At 40.0% G+C, this 19501-nt stretch overlaps 1 protein-coding gene across 2 annotated transcripts in view; it reads right to left on the minus strand.

Moving 5' to 3' along the window:
* LOC109898057 (zinc finger protein 644) overlaps window positions 1-16744 on the minus strand; it is a 45471-nt gene extending 28727 nt beyond the window's left edge. The window contains exons 1-2 of one of the 2 annotated variants that reach the window (XM_020492822.2): window positions 16542-16744; window positions 13149-13198 (exon numbers count right to left, since the gene is read on the minus strand). The gene's annotated coding sequence lies outside the window, so the exon portion shown is untranslated. Of the gene's footprint in view, window positions 1-13148; window positions 13199-15558; window positions 15688-16541 lie in introns of those variants that run through there. The other variant, XM_031833555.1, reaches the window with a different exon arrangement.
* Window positions 16745-19501: the final 2757 nt, after the last annotated feature.

Consider the following 19501-nt stretch of genomic DNA (forward strand, 5'->3'; position numbering starts at 1 on the left):
GATAAAAGAGGAGAGGGAGCGAGTGACAGTTGGGTTAAGACAGAAGTCATGTTCAATAGCAGGTAGCAACATCAAACGCTTGAGTTCACAGGGAACCTATGCAACCTTGTCTAGCAGGAGGATTTTCTGTTGTGTGGAGGAGATTATATCTGTTCAAACCGCTGACACGGCCTCATTTGCTGCCCGTAGTGTTAGAGGGGGGATTAAACGATATAAACTTTGAAGCTTTAAACAATACCTTTCAAAATTAAATGGATTAAGGGAGGGATGTCTGATGGGGATTTCCCTGGGCTTTGTTAGTTTTAAACTTCTCTCCTTTTTAAGGAGAAAGGAGGAGAAGGGGAAAAAAAGAGGTATGAGGTTTCTCAGGCATTCATGTGACGGTTTTAATGAGTTCTCTCTCTCACGTTGAGGAGGAGGCCAGGGCCAGTGGCCACAGAGGAGCTGTTTCTGCGTATGTCCCAAATGGCACCCTATTCCCTACATAGGGCACTACTTTTGACCAGAGCCCCTATGGGTCCTGGTCAAAAGTAGTGCGCTATATAGGGAATAGGGTGCCATTCGGGACGCACACAGTGAACACTACAGCGAACACTACAGCAGACAGATGGCCTCATAAACATCATATCTGCTCTGTTTAGATACACGCACACCAATCCACCCAATACTGAGAGGAAAGGACTCACTAACCAAAGCATTGCCACCAGACTCATCTACTTGGATGGTTCTGGCAAGCTGTGCAGTGCTGTTCATGCCTGTTGAAAGTGGCATATTTCCATTTACTACTGTGTTTGTTGCCCCCTTCATGACAATATGCATGAGCTGTTCATTCACCTGTTTTGAATATGTGATGTACACCTAGATGTAGAGATTGCATTGGTAGCTATGCTATTTTTGTAAAAAAAAAAAATAGTATGGATGTTGGCTTTTATTAAATGTGATGATTACCATATACTCTAGAGCTTACTATATATAAATAGTTTGGGGGTATATGCATGATACAAGCAGTTGCTATGATTATGATTGGGCATGCTCAGATTGCACCCTGTCATTTTTGGTTGAGATGGAATCCCCCAAAAATATAGGCCAATCAAACTTTGTCGCTACCGCTTTGCTTTAGTCAGACACGTGACCAATCACATGAAAGAAAAGTCAGTGTCAAACTTCTCTCCAAACGGAGGACAGGCTCCTCTCTCTCTGCCGAGTGAGCAGACATCAGTACGCTTAAATCTGGAGAAATGTCAAGCGTCGCACACATCAGGATGAAACACCTCTCATTACCTTTCTTTAAAAACATAATATGAATATCTGGCTCCGTAAGTCGTACAGAGTACATGGCAAGCATGGATCAGGCAGAACAGGTATACCAAGGACCTCTCACTAGCTAGCTATAGTACAAAGCAACCCAAACTCAATTGATTTATCATTATCAATTAAACAGAACATTGTCCTGATTTAAAGTACTTTTGACTTTTAAATATGTGCGTTGTCCAATATATATTCTGCCGTTTTAAAATTCTTCCAGCAATGTGTGTGTTCTCCAGCTAAATAATGTGTAATCTATCAGGGCGTTAGAGTGTTGCTACATTGCTACTGTGTTGCAGCTGAGCTAAACTATATGGCTGACCAGAAGTGGGGATGTGGTTCTTAGTCCTAGCTAGGCCCATAACCAATAAGCAAATTCTCTGCGACGTCTAACAACATTAATAACAACTGGGCCTGAACTGTTCCACTGGCTAGAAGGAAGGGACATGGCTTTCCCATTCCAAAGAAAGCAATAACATAATAAAATACACCTAGATATAGCCAGGGATACATAGTAAGCAAACAGAAACCTCTCTAATCAAACCAAATGGGTGGTCAGAGACACTGAGCAACTTGAACGCACTGACCCTGACATCACTGGGATTCCCTCTTGTCATTTCTCAAGGTCCACCTATCTAAGCTGTGCATACACACATACTGAAACACACAGACACACACCTACACGTCCCCCTCACACTCACACACCACCCCCCCACCTCCCACACACACACACACCGAGAGACAAACACACAAACGTAACATGAATATTCAGTCATGGTTGTCAATTGCACCTTTCTTGCGTGGATCAAGGAGTGGCCTTGCACCAGGGGTCCTACACCAGGACCAGTCATTAACATGGGACTGCCACTCCATCAGCCCAGCCTCCAAATAAATCAAAGGGTCGGCCGGGGAAGAAAAGAGGCTAATATTTCCTCAATAACCCCAGAGAGGCTCCATGGAGAGATGCAAATTGCCTCCCAGGAGACCCAAGGGGGATGTGGAGGAGAAGGGAAGCTGGCTGGGAGGCACCGCACTGGGGAAGCTAATGAGTATAATGGTAAATGTATACAAGGAGAGGTGGAGGAGAGTAGAAGAAAGCCCTCTCTATTCATACCAATTAATATCATCTTATCAATGGAGGTACACCGTGGAGAGGTGGGGTGGGCTGGCATATATGGTCTAACCCTTAGCCACTGATCACAGGCGAGGGTTCGACACAGACACACTCCCCACATCCACCTCCTGAGCATGTGTATTATTCAACACAGCCTGTCAGGCCTGGGGGGGGGGGGGTGTTAAGGAGATTTCTCTTTTTAACTCCCCTCTCCTCTCCAGATCAAAACAAATCAGATCAAATCAAAGAGTTTCACAAATGTTCCTTTTTTTTTTAGGAGTGAATGATCCCCCATTGTTCTGATATCTTATCTTTAATAGTACGGGATGTGGCAACGTTACAACTGTACTAAATACCACTGTAAGTGGTCTTCTTACACCTGTAATCTGTGCTTTTGAATGTAGATGAATGAATTATATACAGGGGTTTATGGCATCTATTGCTAATACGTGGTATGACGATATAACTTCATGTATTATTATGCTGCTTTAAGAGTGATTGCATCAGTGTGTACACATGCAGAAAAAAAAACATCCACAGAATAAGGATTTTGTGAAAAATGATTTGATCTTCCATTCCTTTTATTTATTTATTTATTTCATTCGTCTGTTTGTTATTTTCTTCTCACTAACTTTCTCTTTTATTAACCGAAGCCGCGGGATTCATTTCAAGTTGACTTTTCAAAGACTCCCACTCTGCTGTTCCCCAGGCAGTGTTTTCATCAACAGCATTAGGTTTACACACAATGCACACCTGATCTTGAAGCCCTCAACACATTTTCAACTCTGACGACTCAGCTTATTAGTTTATTACCGTTAAATCACTATCAAAGTCAAACATGAGTGAGTCTTTCGAAACTGTAACAGAGCTTGTTCAAAATATTTCCCTCTCTCAAACAATTCAGTTTATTACTATCAATCATTAACGTCAACCCAGTTGAACATGCGTATCTGTAAGACACACACCCTTCATCAGTTTCTGTTTACATACTACATGTATTTTCATATCTCTGCATCTTTACTTCAATAGAGCAGGCTATAAGCAATAAAGCAGAGATTTACCAAACTGTCAATTACCTCAAGTCATCAGATAACTGAGTACTGGTATTAACTAACATTAATCAATGACTGTTGTACTCACATGGGCGCACTAGACAGATTTGTATCGTGAGAGGTATATCACTGTAACCTGATCACATGTATGTGGACCTCTTCCAATACCAACCGAGACCAACAGATGGCCCTGCTGCAGCCTTCCTGTCCAGTACAACACCGGTGGGCTGGACACAGCACTTCACCCGGTAGAGACTCCACACACTATGAAACACTAGAAGACTGAACTGTGAGTCAGCAAGGTACTGTGTACTTCATTCTATATAAGCGGTAAAGAATAACTGTACCAATGGAGGAAAACAACATCTATTTTCACTCCTATCTTCATACTATCACATATTAAGTCCAAAGATCTGAGTAGGACGCTGTCATTTACCAGAAAACAGTCCTTCAATGCAATTTTATTAGAATGTATAATAGAACCTACCTGCATTCAGAATAATGAGGTTGCCAGCAGTTTAGTACAGCAGCATTAGTATGGACAGCTGACTGTGTGGACGTCTTACCCCTCTTAAGAAGTGAATACTAAAATCAGAACAGGACTTAGTTTAAGGGAGCATTTGCACTGCCCTAAAAAGGGCAAAAAAATCTTTCAAAAACATAAAATGAAATAAAGTCCCTGATCTATCCTTCTGAAGGTCATTTATAAATATAGATGAACAGAACGTGTCCAGAAGGAGCTGATTGGACGAGGATTTGTCTCCCTGAGATGGTTGAGAGGAGAGAAAGGAAGGTTAATCACGATGAAACTACCCATAGGTATAACGGTAGGCTTAGAATGCCATACTTCATTCAGTGTACCCATATAAACCTTACCATCAGCATAATTGTAGCTAACCTGTGTACCCCTACACTCAAATCCCTAAAATATCACATCAAACTAAAGAATAAATGGTCAAATTAATGAGGAGGACCACAACCTTGATAGATATCACAGAACGGTCCAGCTGCCTTGTTACTAATGTAGTGGCAAACTTCTGCCTTCATCCTTTCAATCAATACAGACAGAGGATTTACATTTTTGGTTAATTGGCGCTCAATGAGTGAATAGCTTCTACATCAATAGAATATTCTTGCGGCCTTGGTCGGATCGATCCTGGAATCTGCTCAAGCATTTACAAACATGTATTTTCCAACTTGGCCTTCTTGTCTGTGGTCTAGCATGTGGTTACGTTTGGATTACATTTTGTGGTCACATCATTTTGTGGATTATATTATTGCTACAGAATGGAAATACGAATGATTGAAAAATCACTAAATGTACCTGTAAATATTATGTGCATTCAACATACTGAAGATGTGTCTATTTCAGTCATAAGTAAAACATTGTATACAGTTAACATCTTAGAAAGAGTTTAATTTAGTAATTAAAACAAGGAAGTGTCCATCAGTTTTCTCAGAAATATTGAGAAGGAACTAAATGGATCGTCTTGTAAGGACTGCCTTCACTGTTGTCAGACAAATACCTGTCTTAAAATGATAGACTGCAATGACAAATCAAAAATAGTAATGAATCACTTATTATTAGGTGCTTTCTATAATGCTTGCTTATGCTATGGGCCATTGTTCATCTAGGCTTGTGATTCAACTCCTCTGAATAAGGGGTTCAAGCATTAGTGATCATAGTGTGCCCCTTAGTGGTGGGAACGCTCTGTAACCTGACAGAGCTGTTGGAGGACAACAGCCCGAGAGGCTGGATTTGTAGAAACACTTCAACAGGCCTGTGTTACTGGAGTGGCCAGTGAGGTTAGGGGTCAAAACCCCAGCAGACCTTCTAGGGGCCAGGGCCCTCTCTCTACACATGATACACTATATAGTCCCGGTGGGGGACCAACAGGGAACATTGTGAATGTTATGAGGACATCACGTTACCTGGGATATAAATCAAGCATACCATAAAATAAAATATAATATTCATTTCAATATTACTTCAATATTACTAGATCACACACAGAGCCTTCAGAAAGTATGCATACCCCTTGACCTATTCCACATTGTGTTGCGATACAGCCTGAATTTTAAATGGATGAACCTTTTACTGCAGCGTGCTAAATCAGAGTATTTCTTGTTAGTCTTTAACAAATCTATTTTGAAACAAAAGTATACACCTCACATATGGGCTTAAAAAAAGAAGACACCTGTACCATGTCAGATATAGAGATTAAATGTATTCAATTTTGAGTTTGCATCCCAATATTACACTTTATATACATTACAGAAGACTGAAATGTAACAAGGAGGATTTAGTTAAATAATGATTACTAATTTGGAAATTCTGAAAAATATTTTGAACATTCCACCACTAGAGGGCGATTTGGTCATTTGACTCCAGGAAATGGATATATAGAGATTTTTTTTCTCTCACCCATTTATAAACAATACCATAATGACAAAGTGAGAAAACATGTTTTTAGAAATCTTTACAAATTGATTGAAACTGAAATACCTCATTTACATAAGTATTCACACCCTGAGTCAATACATGTTAGAATCACTTTTGGCAGTGATCAAAGCTGTGAGTCTTTATGGATAAGTCTCTAAGAGCTTTGCACACCTGGATTGTACAATATTTGCCCATTACTGTTTTCAAAATTCTGAAGTTCTGTCAAATTGGCTGTTAATCATTGCTAGACAACCATTTTCAGGTTTTGCCATAGATTTTCAAGCCGATTTTAGTCAAAACTGTAACTAGGCCACTCGGGAACATTCAATGTCATCTTGGTAAGCAACTCCAGTGTATATTTGGCCTTGTGTTCTCGGTTATTGTCCTGCTGAAAGGTGAATTTGTCTCCCAGTGTCTGTTGGAAAGCAGACTGAACCAGGTTTTCCTTCAGGATTTTGCCTGTGCTTAGCTCTATTCCATTTATTTTTATCCTAAAAAAACTCCCTGCTCCATGCCAATGACAAGCATACCCATAACATGATGCAGGCACCACCATACTTGATGTGTTGTGTTGGATTTGCCACAAACATAACACTTTGTATTCAGGAAATAAAGTTAATTTCTTTGCCAAATGTTTTGCAGTTTTACTTAGGTGCCTTATTGCAGACATGACACATGTTTTGGAATATTTGTTATTCTGTACACGCTTCCTTCTTTTCACTCTCTCATTTAGGTTAGTATTGTGGAGTAACTACAATGTTGTTGATCCATCCTCAGTTTACTCCTATCACAGCCGTTAAACTTTGTAACGGTTTTAAATCCCTGAGTGGTTCCCTTCCTCTTTGGCAACTGAGTTAGGAAGGACACCTGTATCTTTGTAGTGACTGGGTGTATTGGTACACCATCCAAAGTGTAATTAATAACAGCACCATGCTCAAAGGGATATTCAATGTCTGTTTTTTGTTTTTTTGCCATTGGAAAACCTCCCTGGTCTTTGTGGTTGAATCTGTGTTTGATATTCACTGCCCGACTGAGGGACCTTACAGATAATTGTATTTGTGTGTTACAGAGATGAGGTAGTCATTCAACAATCATGTTAAACACTATTATTGTACACAGTAAGTCCACGCAACTTATTGTGTGACTTTTTCAGCACATTTTTACTCCTGAATTTATTATGGCTTGCAATAGACTCGAGACATTGGGACATTTCATTTTTCATCTTGAATTAGTTTGTAAATATTTCTGAAAACATAATTCCACTTTGACATTATGGGGTATTATTTTGTGTTGGCCAGTTTTTCTTCAATTTAATAAATGTTAAATTCAGGCTGTAATAAATCTAACCCAGCTATATTATAAAGAACTGTTCATACATCTGAGCTACAGCTTCAGGTATTATGGCAGTATGTTTGGAGAGAGAGAACTGTGCCTCATAATTATCACATCTCGACAAAACGCATTCACATTATTGTGTGTTCAAATCCCTTTCCTTCATATAAATATTACCTGAAAATATTATCAATCATGCATAACTTGTTCAATTTTAAATTGAATCTACATTTATACAGGTATGCAAAGTTATGGTTAATACTTAGTTCAGCACAAAATACAATCATATACAGTACCAGTCAAAAGTCTGACCACAACAACTCATTCAAGGGTTTTTCTTTATTTGTACTATTTTCTACATTGTAGAATAATAGTGAAGACATCAAAACAATGAAATAACACATATGGAATCATGTAGTAACCAAAAAAGTGTTAAACAAATACAAATATTTGAGATTCTTCAAAGTAGCCACCCTTTGCCTTGATGACAGATTTGCACACTTGGCATCAACCAGCTTCACCTGGAATACTTTTCCAACAGTCTTGAAGGAGTTCCCACATATGCTGAGCACATGTTGGCTGCTTTTCTCCAACTCATACCAACCCATCTCAATTGGGTTGAGATCGGGTGATTGTGGAGGCCAGGTCATCTGATGTAGCACTCCATCACTTACACAGCCTGGGGGTGTGTTGGCTCATTGTCCTGTTGAAAAACAAATGATAGTCCCACTATGCGTAAACCAGATAGGATGGCGTATTGCTGCAGAATGCTTGGGTAGCCATGCTGGTTAAGTGTGCCTTGAATTCTAAATAAATCACAGACAGTGTCACCAGCAAAGTACCCCCACACAATCACACCTCCTCCTCCATGCTTCACGGTGGGAACCACACATGCGTCATCCGTTCACCTACTCTGCGTCTCGCAAAGACACGGCGGTTGGAACCAAACATCTCCAATTTGGAGACCAAAGGATAGATTTCCACCAGTCTAATGTCTATTGCTCGTGTTTCTTGGACCAAGCAAATCTCTTCTTATTGGTGTCCTTTAGTAATGGTTTCTTTGCAGCAATTCGACCATGAAAGAAAGCCTCATTTATGCAATCCCCTCTGAACAGTTGATTTTGAGATGTGTCTGTTACTTGAACTCCGTGAAGCATTTATTGGGGCTGCCATTTTTGAGGCTGGTAACTCTAATGAATGTATCCTCTGCAACAGGCAGTCCTCATGAGAGCCAGTTTCATCACAGCACTTGATGGTTTTTGAGACTGCACTTGAAGAAACTTTCACAGTTTTTGACATTTTCCCAGATTGACTGACCATGTCTTAAAGTTATGATGGACTGTCATTTCTCTTCGCTTATTTGAGCTGTTCATGCCATAATATGGACTTGGTCTTTTACCAAAACGGCTATCTTCTGTATACCAACCCTACCTTGTCACATCACAACTGACTGGCTGAAATGCATTAAGAAGGAAATAAATTCCACAATTAACTTTTACCAAAGACCAATGTTAATTGAAATGCATTCCAGGTGACTACCTCATGAAGCTGGTTGAGAGAATGCCAAGAGTGTGCAAAGCTGTCATCAAGGCAAAGGGTAGTAATTGAAGAATCTCAAATATAAAATATATTTTCATTTGTTTAACACTATTTTGATTACTACATGATTCTATATTTGTTATTTCATAGTTTTGATGTCTTCATCATTTAAAATGTAGAAAAGAGTAAAAATAAAGAAAAACCCCTGGAATAGGTAGGTGTGTCCAAACTTTTGACTGGTACTGTAAATTTTACTAATGGGCAATTCCATGCCAGCAGGAGCGGAAAATATTTATGATATCTCAGATTGTTCAGGCAATTCTCACATTGAAACTTCATTGGGAGGAAGTATGATTGACATGCTATTTACATTAGTATCACAATCCATTTTATAGAAAATTATGATGACAATCATGGACGGTAGATAGCCTAGCGGTTAAAGAGGCCAGCCAGAAATCGGAGGGTTGCAAGTGAGTTGGCAAACAAAGGGTTGCTAATATCAAATACTAGATGCCAGTGCCTGACGTTGTGCCCTTGATTAAGGACCTTAACCCCCCCACAACAACAACTCCCCGGGCACCCAGTGTGCCAGCACCACTCCAAAAACCTGTATATGTATGTGTCATTCAGAGAGGTTGAGTTAAGAGCGGAAGTCAAATTGTGATTGGACCTTGTGTGCAATTGATTAACAAAAGTTTGTTTGATGTTCATCATGATGAAAGTGGTCATTTTAGGCCCTTTTTAGACCTATACATGCCTCCTGTGGTACCTTATGATCCGTTGATGATACAAACAACATCGTGTTGTCGTTATAGTCATTTTAGTGTGCTCTCAGTGGTGTCATGCACCCATTAATTTAGAAGTGGTATGAAGTACTTTAGGATGGAAGGGGGTGGTGTGCCCCCTTCTGGAAGTTGGAGAATTTTGCATTGTTCAAACACCTGAAACAGCTTTTTCCTGAAATATAAACCCATAATCATTATCCCTAATTCTATTTACAAAAATTTGTATATTTTTCTGCATAGGTAATCTTAGTTAAGATAGTTAAACAAGCTACTCTAACTTGATTGATAGTCTGAAATGGCTTGGTAGCTAGTGATGAGGTTGGAAGATAGGTTCCCTATCTAGCTGGCTAGCTAAAGTCAACTTCATAAAAATTGATTGGTGGCTAGTATTACAGAGAAACAATCCACACATGTTTTAATTATTCATCAAGAAGGAATCAATAGGCTACACAGCTTGATCAAATTAATTTACGAACTTACCTCCGGCAGCTAAAATACATTGACAGCTCAAATCAAATGCTGTGTAAGTCACTATACGCTGTGTGTGTTCTCTTTCGCCACCGACAATAATGCACACACTAGAGTAGCCTTGTCCAGTCAGTGTTCCAGGGGGCATGTGCCTGTGTGCCCAATGTGGGCATGACGCTACTGTCTGCTCTAACATGTGGAGTATGTCTAGATTCTGAAATACACATTTTCACATGAATTTATTCAACATAAAAAATATTAACATGAATATCTCAAACCAGCCCTTTTAGATTGTGTTCATTTTAAGACATATTGCTTGGAACAATAAAAAAAAGGAAAATAAAATAGTAAATAAAATAAAATAGTAAAAATAAATGTAAAAAAATTCTGGGACATTGTAAAGTCCATGGAGAATAAGAGCACCTCCTCCCAGCTGCCCACTGCACTGAGGCTGGGAAACACTGTCACCCCCCAACCCCAATTACAAGCCTGTTCAACCGCTCTTTCGTATCATCTGAGATTCCCATAGATTGGAAAGCAGCCGCGGTCATCCCCCTCTTCAAAGGGGGAGACACTCTAGACGCAAACTGCTACAAACCTATCTATCCTACCCTGACTTTCTAAGGTCTTCGAAAAGCCAACCGATTACCGACCATTTCGAATCCCATTGTACCTTCTCCACTATGCAATCTGGTTTCAGAGCTGGTCATGGGTGCACCTCAGCCACGCCCAAGGTCCTAAACGATATCATAACCGCAATCGATAAGAGACATTACTGTGCAGCCGTATTCATCGACCTGGCTAAGGCTTTCGACTCTGTCAATCACAACATTCTTATTGGCAGACTCAACAGCCTTGGTTTCTCAAATGATTGCCTCGCCTGGTTTACCAACTACTTCTCTGATAGAGTTCAGTATGTCAAATCGGAGGGCCTATTGTCCGGACCTCTGGTAGTCTCTATGGGGGTGCCACAGGGTTCAATTCTCGGGCTGACTCTCTTCTCTGTATAAATCAATGATGTCGCTCTTGCTGCTGGTGATTCTTTGATCCACCTCTACGCAGACGACACCATTCTGTATACCTCTGGCCCTTCTTTGGACACTGTGTTAACTAACCTCCAGACGAGCTTCAATGCCATACAACTTTCCTTCCGTGGCCTCCAACTGCTCTTAAATGCAAGTAAAACTAAATGCAGGCTCTTCAACCGATTGCTGCCCGCACCTGCCCGGCCGTCCAGCATCACTACTCTGGACGGTTCTGACAACTACAAATACCTAGGTGTCTGGTTAGACTGTAAACCCTCCTTCCAGACTCACATTAAGCATCTCCAATCCAAAATTAAATCTAGAATCGGCTTCCTATTTCGCAACAAAGCATCCTTCACTCATGCTGCCAAACATAGTCTCGTAAAACTGACCATCCTACCGATCCTCGACTTCGGTGATGTCATTTACAAAATAGCCTCCAACACTCTACTCAACAAATTGGATGCAGTCTATCACAGTGCCATCCGTTTTGCCACCAAAACCCCATATACTACCCACCACTGCGACCTGTATGCTTTTCTTGGCTGGCCCTCGCTTCATACTCGTCGCCGAACCCACTGGCTCCAGGTCATCTACAAGTCTCTGTTAGGTAAAGCCAATTCTTCCTTTGGCCGCCTCTCCTTCCAGTTCTCTGCTGCCAATGACTGGAACGAACTGCAAAAATCACTAAAGCTGGAGACTCTTATCTCCCTCACAAGCTTTAAGCACCAGCTGTCAGAGTAGCTCACAGATCACTGCACCTGTACATAGCCCATCTGTAAATAGCCCATCCAACTACCTCATCCCCATACTGTATTTATTTATTTATCTTGCTCCTTTGCACCCCAGTATCTCTACTTGCACATTCATCTTCTGCACATTCTACCATTCCAGTGTTTAATTGCTATATTGTAATTACTTCTTCACTATTGCCTTACCTCCCTTATCCTACCTCATTTACACATGCTGTATATAGACTTTCTCTACTGTATTATTGATTGTATGTTTGTTTATTCCATGTATAACTCTGTGTTGTTGTATGTGGCGAACGGCTTTGCATTTTCTTGACCAGGTCGCAGTTGCAAATGAGAACTTGTTCTCAACTAGCCTACCTGGTTAAATAAAGGTGAAATATATATATATTTTTTTAAATAGTCTACAAGTACATACAATTTCCAGAGTGGGCTCTCTTCTAATTCTGAAGTTCTGACGATACATTTTATGAGCACCAAGAACACAGTGAATGGTAAATGGATTCAAAGGGAACTCGCTCTACTGGTGATTTTCTGAAAGTGCAATCCTAAAGGACGGCTGTGATTGGTTAAATGACCTATAATGTACATTTCTATGTATAAAATGGGTCATTTAGTTATAAGTACCAGTGAGCCCACTCTAGAAATGTTATGTATTTAAATAGTATATTGTTCCAAACAATGTGTAAAAATAAGCTAAATCAAAAAAAGGTTGTCCTGATCTATTCATATTAATATTTGTAATGTTTAATAAATTAATGCAAAAATGTGTATTTCAGAATCCATGTGTTATAGCACACTATAAGGAGTATATTGACTGTCACACCTGTCCTTGTCGACCCCCCAAGTGTCGCTTATTTTCCCTGGTGTATTTATCCCTGTGTTTCCTGTCTCTCTGTGCCAGTTCGTCTTGTATGTCTTTGCCCTTACCTGTTTTCTGGACTCCGTACCCGCCTGCCTGACCGTTCTGCCTGCCCTGACCCCGAGCCTGCCTGTCCCTCTGTACCTCCTGGACTCTGAACTGGTTTTTAGCTTTTGCCTGTCCATGACCATTCCCTTGCCTACCCCTTTTGGAGTGATTAATAAATATCAAAGACTCAAACCGTCTGCATCTGGGTCTCGTCTTGTGTCCTTATAATTGATACCAAGACGTTGCCTGTATCATGTACGGTTCACGGATCATAAGATTGCAGGAGGCATGTATAGGTCTAAAACAGCCCCTTTCATCAAGACTTTCTCAAAAATGGTTTGTGATACAAATGTAAAAAGCATTGTGGAATACCCTAATGCTTATGGTTTACTAATAGATGATTCCAAAGCAGTCATTACTTACCAGTCTATTACAAACCATTGGTTCCACCCTACGGTCTTCTGAAAACCCACCTGTAATAAAGAAATAAACATTTTGATATATTCATACACTAATATAACAAAGTAGCATAACTTGCATGATAAAAGTGATACAGAAATGTTCCCTCAATGGCAATGGTCAATGGCAGTGTTGGCTACTTAAGTAGCTTCAATAGGACATTTCCAAGATTCAATGGTTTGTACTAAGAAAATATTGTCAATGTGTGCCACATCATTCAATCCTTCTGCCCTTATTTCCTTTTGCCACTAATAGTTTTTTTCTATATGTAATGTTCTTAGTACTATATCCTTCCTAAAGAGTACTCAAATCTTATCTCTCTGCAGCTACTAAATTAGGGCAGTGTATTCCCATTAAAGTAGTCCCTGGCCTCTTCATTTATAGCAGTATGAGTGCCTACAGACTCAGAATGTGTTCCAAATGGCACCCTATTCCCTATATAGTGCACTACTTTTGACCATAACCCTATGGGCCCTGGCTAAGAGTAGTGCACTATATAGGGAATAGCATGCCATTTGTGATGCTGCCTCTGTAAACATGACTGTTTTGCTATGCCGTGCATTCTGGGAATTCTGGCGGCTTGGTTAAAATATTTGACCTTGTTAAGTAACATATAATCAATTTGCGGTTAACTTGCCTAGTCTATCTGATTTATTGAGTCAAACTGTGAAATCAGTTTACAAGGAATTTGCTGTGTGTGTTTTAAGCCAGAATGTAGATCAAGTTTCATATAAAGTAAATATAATTTGATTTATGTCATAATCATAGCTTATTCTAATATATTATAAATGCTTTGGCATGTCATGTATTTCAGGTATAGTGTAATTGGGGTAAGTTACTCCCATACCTACCAACTGAAAGGTGTTCTTAATGTGGGCCTAATTCATTATATCCTAGCAGTTGCTGTGGCAGATGCCCTTCAAAGTGCAAAGCTGTCAGTGTCCTTAAAGTAGGCAACTGCAGGAATCTGTTTCTAGAAAATCTGTGTCAATAAACAATGGTTTAGAAAACAGCAGGGCATTCAGAGACATGCTCCTCATATAACGCATATCAGATATTGGAATGTAATGGACACAGTGGAGCAAAGTGACATGTATAGGACTACATGCAAATAGGACTTGATTTCTATGATATTCTATCATTAGTATTCAATGAGTGTAGGCTATTACATGACAGCAGAACAAAATAATGTTTTAGAATTGAACAGAACTTTGAGGTGGAACTGACAGCGTTTTCACTACTCTGCAGGTATGAAACAAACAGACAGTCATAATATTAGTCCAAGATATCAAATCCCCTGTTTATGCTACAAAATCAACTTCATAAGAGGTTTTAAAAATAGGTTATATTTGACAAAAAAAATCCATGATGTACAGTAAGACATTGTTGGTTGAATAAATGCAGATGCAGTTCAATGCATGATTAATATAAGTAGTCCAACAAATATTGCTATCAGGTTGTAAATCACAGTTGGCCTGGTACTTTGTTTGCTGCCTCCACCCATTCTGGACACAATGTAACTAAGGCTGGGAATGTCAATTACAATCAAACTAGTAAGGGCAATGATCACAAAAGTCAGTCATAATGTGGCTAATAGCCTACTGTATCTGTTTATTTAACAAGTTAAAAACACGGAGCCTAACGTTAGGCCAGAGCGCAGAATAACTGCTGAATTTATTTATGAACGCTCAACACCCGCTGAATATGACCTGTAAACGTCGGCAAAAAAAGTTATTACATTCTTCCGTGCAGCAGTTAGTCACTAACGCTCTAGATAACATGTAAACGGTCTAACCAGCTCTGCTAGGGCGAGTAAAATGGTCAATAGTGAGGTGTTCTCTCATTTGTGTCTGGAAGTCGTAAGCAAGCTAACCACCTTTAGCCAGTTAGCTTGGGTGATTGACTGCCGTTGTGAGGAACACTCCGATCAACCCTACACCTCCGGCCTGAGCATCCAGTGTCAATAGTGCAGTGTGCGCTCGGAAAGCGAAACGCTCTCAATTTACCAGCAGACAATCTGACAATGCTCTGAATTTACGAACACAGAGCCCACTCTAACACACTGGAGGCAATTTACGAGCACACCCTTAGTTGTCAATCAAATGTATTTGGTATCGATCAAATGGGCATGCAGGCAAATTCCCATTCAGTTGTCAAAACGTGCGTTGGGATAAGCATGCATTGGCAGGCAAGCTACAGAAAAACACTATTCCCGATTGTTTATAAGTGCAATTTTGACGGCCAACTAACTGAAAAGGTTTCAGAGGGTTCATCCAATGTTCCCTCGTTTGAGTTTAGCTCATCTCACTGTTGTTAGTATTAGTTGTTGATCTTGTTGTTATTGATGAGCATAACTGAGGGAAAGCGAGCCTACCTTTTCATGGTTGTTTGATCAATACGTTTCCAAATATGAGAAGACGCCAGTGCTACATATTTGCAGAAATCCATTCTGGTTCATGTTGTGGCTTTTGGCGAATGCATTCTAATGATCTAAAGTTATGCTGTTGCAACTGTCTGTAAACAAACACATAGTCCAGTTCAAAGTGAATTATGGCAGGCCAGTATGGCAAATGGCTTATTTGCATAAAGGCCTACTGTAGCTCTGATTGGCTATGGCTCACTGGTCTGGGAAGACTCTGGTACTGGACAAGACAGGTGTTTTTATTAGGTTTTATTTACTGCAGTGTCTATTAATTGTCCAAATGCACGGCCGCTTTCCCACTCTATATTGCTATAGAATTTTCACAAATGCCTTTACTTCATTCCCAAACATTTTATGAATTTATGGAAATGTGAAAATGGCTACATTCCTACAGAATAGGCTACAGAAACAATAAATAATATATTTAGTAAAAGAAACTAAACACTTTTGGAATGGTGCTCAACTACTGTAGCGGGCGGCAGGTAGCCTAGTGGTTAGAGCGTTGGGTCAGTAACCGAAGAATTGATGGATTAAATCCCCGAGTTGACTAGGTAAAAATCTGTCGTTCTGCCCCTGAACAAGGCAGTTAACCCACTGTTCCCCGGTATGCCGTCACTGTAAATAATAATTTGTTGTTAATAAAGGTTAAATTTAAAAAACTTTTGAAAAACAAACAATACGGTCAGGACTTAAACAATGGAGTGCATACATTTGTGAATGGCAGTCAAATCCATCAGATACGGTCGATTATGAATGTCGAGCCCAGTGTCTTGCGTTAAATCATCTCTATGCCAGTATGGTGCCAGTGTGTCCCCGCTATGTTCCCTGCCCAATAAAACCAAGAGCTACCACGAACCTATCAACATGACAACACCCGATACGTCAATATACTAATCAATTGCCTATAGACGTGTGTATAGAAGCATGAAACCTACCTTCCCAATGCAGAAAACAATAATATTTGGAACGTTTGTCATTACACTTGACATTACGTTTTTCGTCCTCCATCCACTACACTGTCGCCATTTTGCTTAAAATTCTGCAGGTTAAACTATAATCTGAGAGGTATTTTCGCAGCGGATATTTTTTTTAAATGTCAGTTGAATAGCACAGCGCATGGGACTTCTCTCTCGTTGATTCTGCAAAATGCCATGAACATAATGTCATAGAATCTGTATTTTATTCCACTCCTGCTCAATTTAATTGTGGCAATGATCTCAACAAAACGAACCTTCCCCTATTCAAAATATGGATCATCCCAGAAGCAGATCACTGTAGAAAAATCGTTGGGTTAAATTGAGCTTGGAAGATGGTCAAACTGTGGGGTGTAGTAGAGTGATACAAATATTATCATAACACAGTAGAACATTACATTGTAGCCTGACACCATCAAATGTTACATATTACTGTACATAGATTTCACTCAACATTGTATTGGACAGGTAGCCTCTTACAAATCCTCCTGATCTCGCGAGTTTACATTCTATTTGGAAAGAATGTAAGCTTACGTTCTTTTGTGGGCACGAACTATCTTGATCTCGCGATGGTTCGTACGAGGCTTTTGGACAGGTGGGAGTGGGGGGAAAGGACATAATAGCGAAGGTACATTAAGACATTACGTAATCGTTTGAGCACTATCCACAAGAGGTTTCTTTCTTTTTTTTATTGCAGCTGTCTTGTGGCTAGAATTGGGATCATGCACACTGATGGAGATTTCCAGTCTTTTCGGTGAACGACATCATTTGGCTCCGTTCACGTAAAAGAACCGCATCATTTGCAGCAGTGTAAAGTACTGTAATCACTTTACAGTAATACTTAAGTATTTTGGGGGGATATACAGTGCCTTGCGAAAGTATTTGGCCCCCTTGAACTTTGCGACCTTTTGCCACATTTCAGGCTTCAAACATAAAGATATAAAACTGTATTTTTTTGTGAAGAATCAACAACAAGTGGGACACAATCATGAAGTGGAACGACATTTATTGGATATTTCAAACTTTTTTAACAAATCAAAAACTGAAAAATTGGGCGTGCAAAATTATTCAGCCCCCTTAAGTTAATACTTTGTAGAACCAGCATTTGCTGCGATTACAGCTGTAAGTCGCTTGATGTATGTCTCTATCAGTTTTGCACATCGAGAAACTGACATTTTTTCCCATTCCTCCTTGCAAAACAGCTCGAGCTCAGTGAGGTTGGATGGAGAGCATTTGTGAACAGCAGTTTTCAGTTCTTTCCACAGATTCTCGATTGGATTCAGGTCTGGACTTTGACTTGGCCATTCTAACACCTGGATATGTTTATTTTTGAACCATTTCATTGTAGATTTTGCTTTATGTTTTGGATCATTGTCTTGTTGGAAGACAAATCTCCGTCCCAGTCTCAGGTCTTTTGCAGACTCCATCAGGTTTTCTTCCAGAATGGTCCTGTATTTGGCTCCATCCATGGCTTTCCCATCAATTTTAACCATCTTCCCTGTCCCTGCTGAAGAAAAGCAGGCCCAAACCATGATGCTGCCACCACCATGTTTGACAGTGGGGATGGTGTGTTCAGGGTGATGAGCTGTGTTGCTTTTACGCCAAACATAACGTTTTGCATTGTTGCCAAAAAGTTCCATTTTGGTTTCATCTGACCAGAGCACCTTCTTCCACATGTTTGGTGTGTCTCCCAGGTGGCTTGTGGCAAACTTTAAACAACACTTTTTATGGATATCTTTAAGAAATGGCTTTCTTCTTGCCACTCTTCCATAAAGGCCAGATTTGTGCAATATACGACTGATTGTTGTCCTATGGACAGAGTCTCCCACCTCAGCTGTAGATCTCTGCAGTTCATCCAGAGTGATCATGGGCCTCTTGGCTGCATCTCTGATCAGTCTTCTCCTTGTATGAGCTGAAAGTTTAGAGGGACGACCAGGTCTTGGTAGATTTGCAGTGGTCTGATACTCCTTCCATTTCAATATTATCGCTTGCACAGTGCTCCTTGGGATGTTTAAAGCTTGGGAAATCTTTTTGTATCCAAATCCGGCTTTAAACTTCTTCACAACAGTATCTCGGACCCTTGTTCTTCATGATGCTCTCTGTGCTTTTAACGGACCTCTGAGACTATCACAGTGCAGGTGCATTCATACGGAGACTTGATTACACACAGGTGGATTGTATTTATCATCATTAGTCATTTAGGTCAACATTGGATCATTCAGAGATCCTCACTGAACTTCTGGAGAGAGTTTGCTGCACTGAAAGTAAAGGGGCTGAATAATTTTGCACGCCCAATTTTTCAGTTTTTGATTTGTTAAAACAGTTTGAAATATCCAATAAATGTCGTTCCACTTCATGATTGTGTCCCACTTGTTGTTGATTCTTCACAAAAAAAATACAGTTTTATATCTTTATGTTTGAAGCCTGAAATGTGGCAAAAGGTCGCAAAGTTCAAGGGGGCCGAATACTTTCGCAAGGCACTGTATGTACTTTACTTTACTATTTATATTTTTTGACAACTGTTACTTTTACTTCACTACATTCCTAAATAAAATAATATACTTTTTACTCAAGACATTTTCCCTGACACCCGAAAGTATTTGTTACATTTCGAATTGCTTAGCAGGACAGGAAATTTGTCAAATTCGCACACTTATCAAATCAAATCAAATCAAATTTATTTATATAGCCCTTCGTACATCAGCTGACATCTCAAAGTGCTGTACAGAAACCCAGCCTAAAACCCCAAACAGCAAGCAATGCAGGTGTAGAAGCACGGTGGCTAGGAAAAACTCCCTAGAAAGGCCAAAACCTAGGAAGAAACCTAGAGAGGAACCAGGCTATGTGGGGTGGCCAGTCCTCTTCTGGCTGTGCCGGGTGGAGATTATAACAGAACATGGCCAAGATGTTCAAATGTTCAT

Source organism: Oncorhynchus kisutch, linkage group LG10 (assembly GCF_002021735.2).
Source record: "Oncorhynchus kisutch isolate 150728-3 linkage group LG10, Okis_V2, whole genome shotgun sequence".
NCBI lineage: Eukaryota > Metazoa > Chordata > Actinopteri > Salmoniformes > Salmonidae > Oncorhynchus > Oncorhynchus kisutch.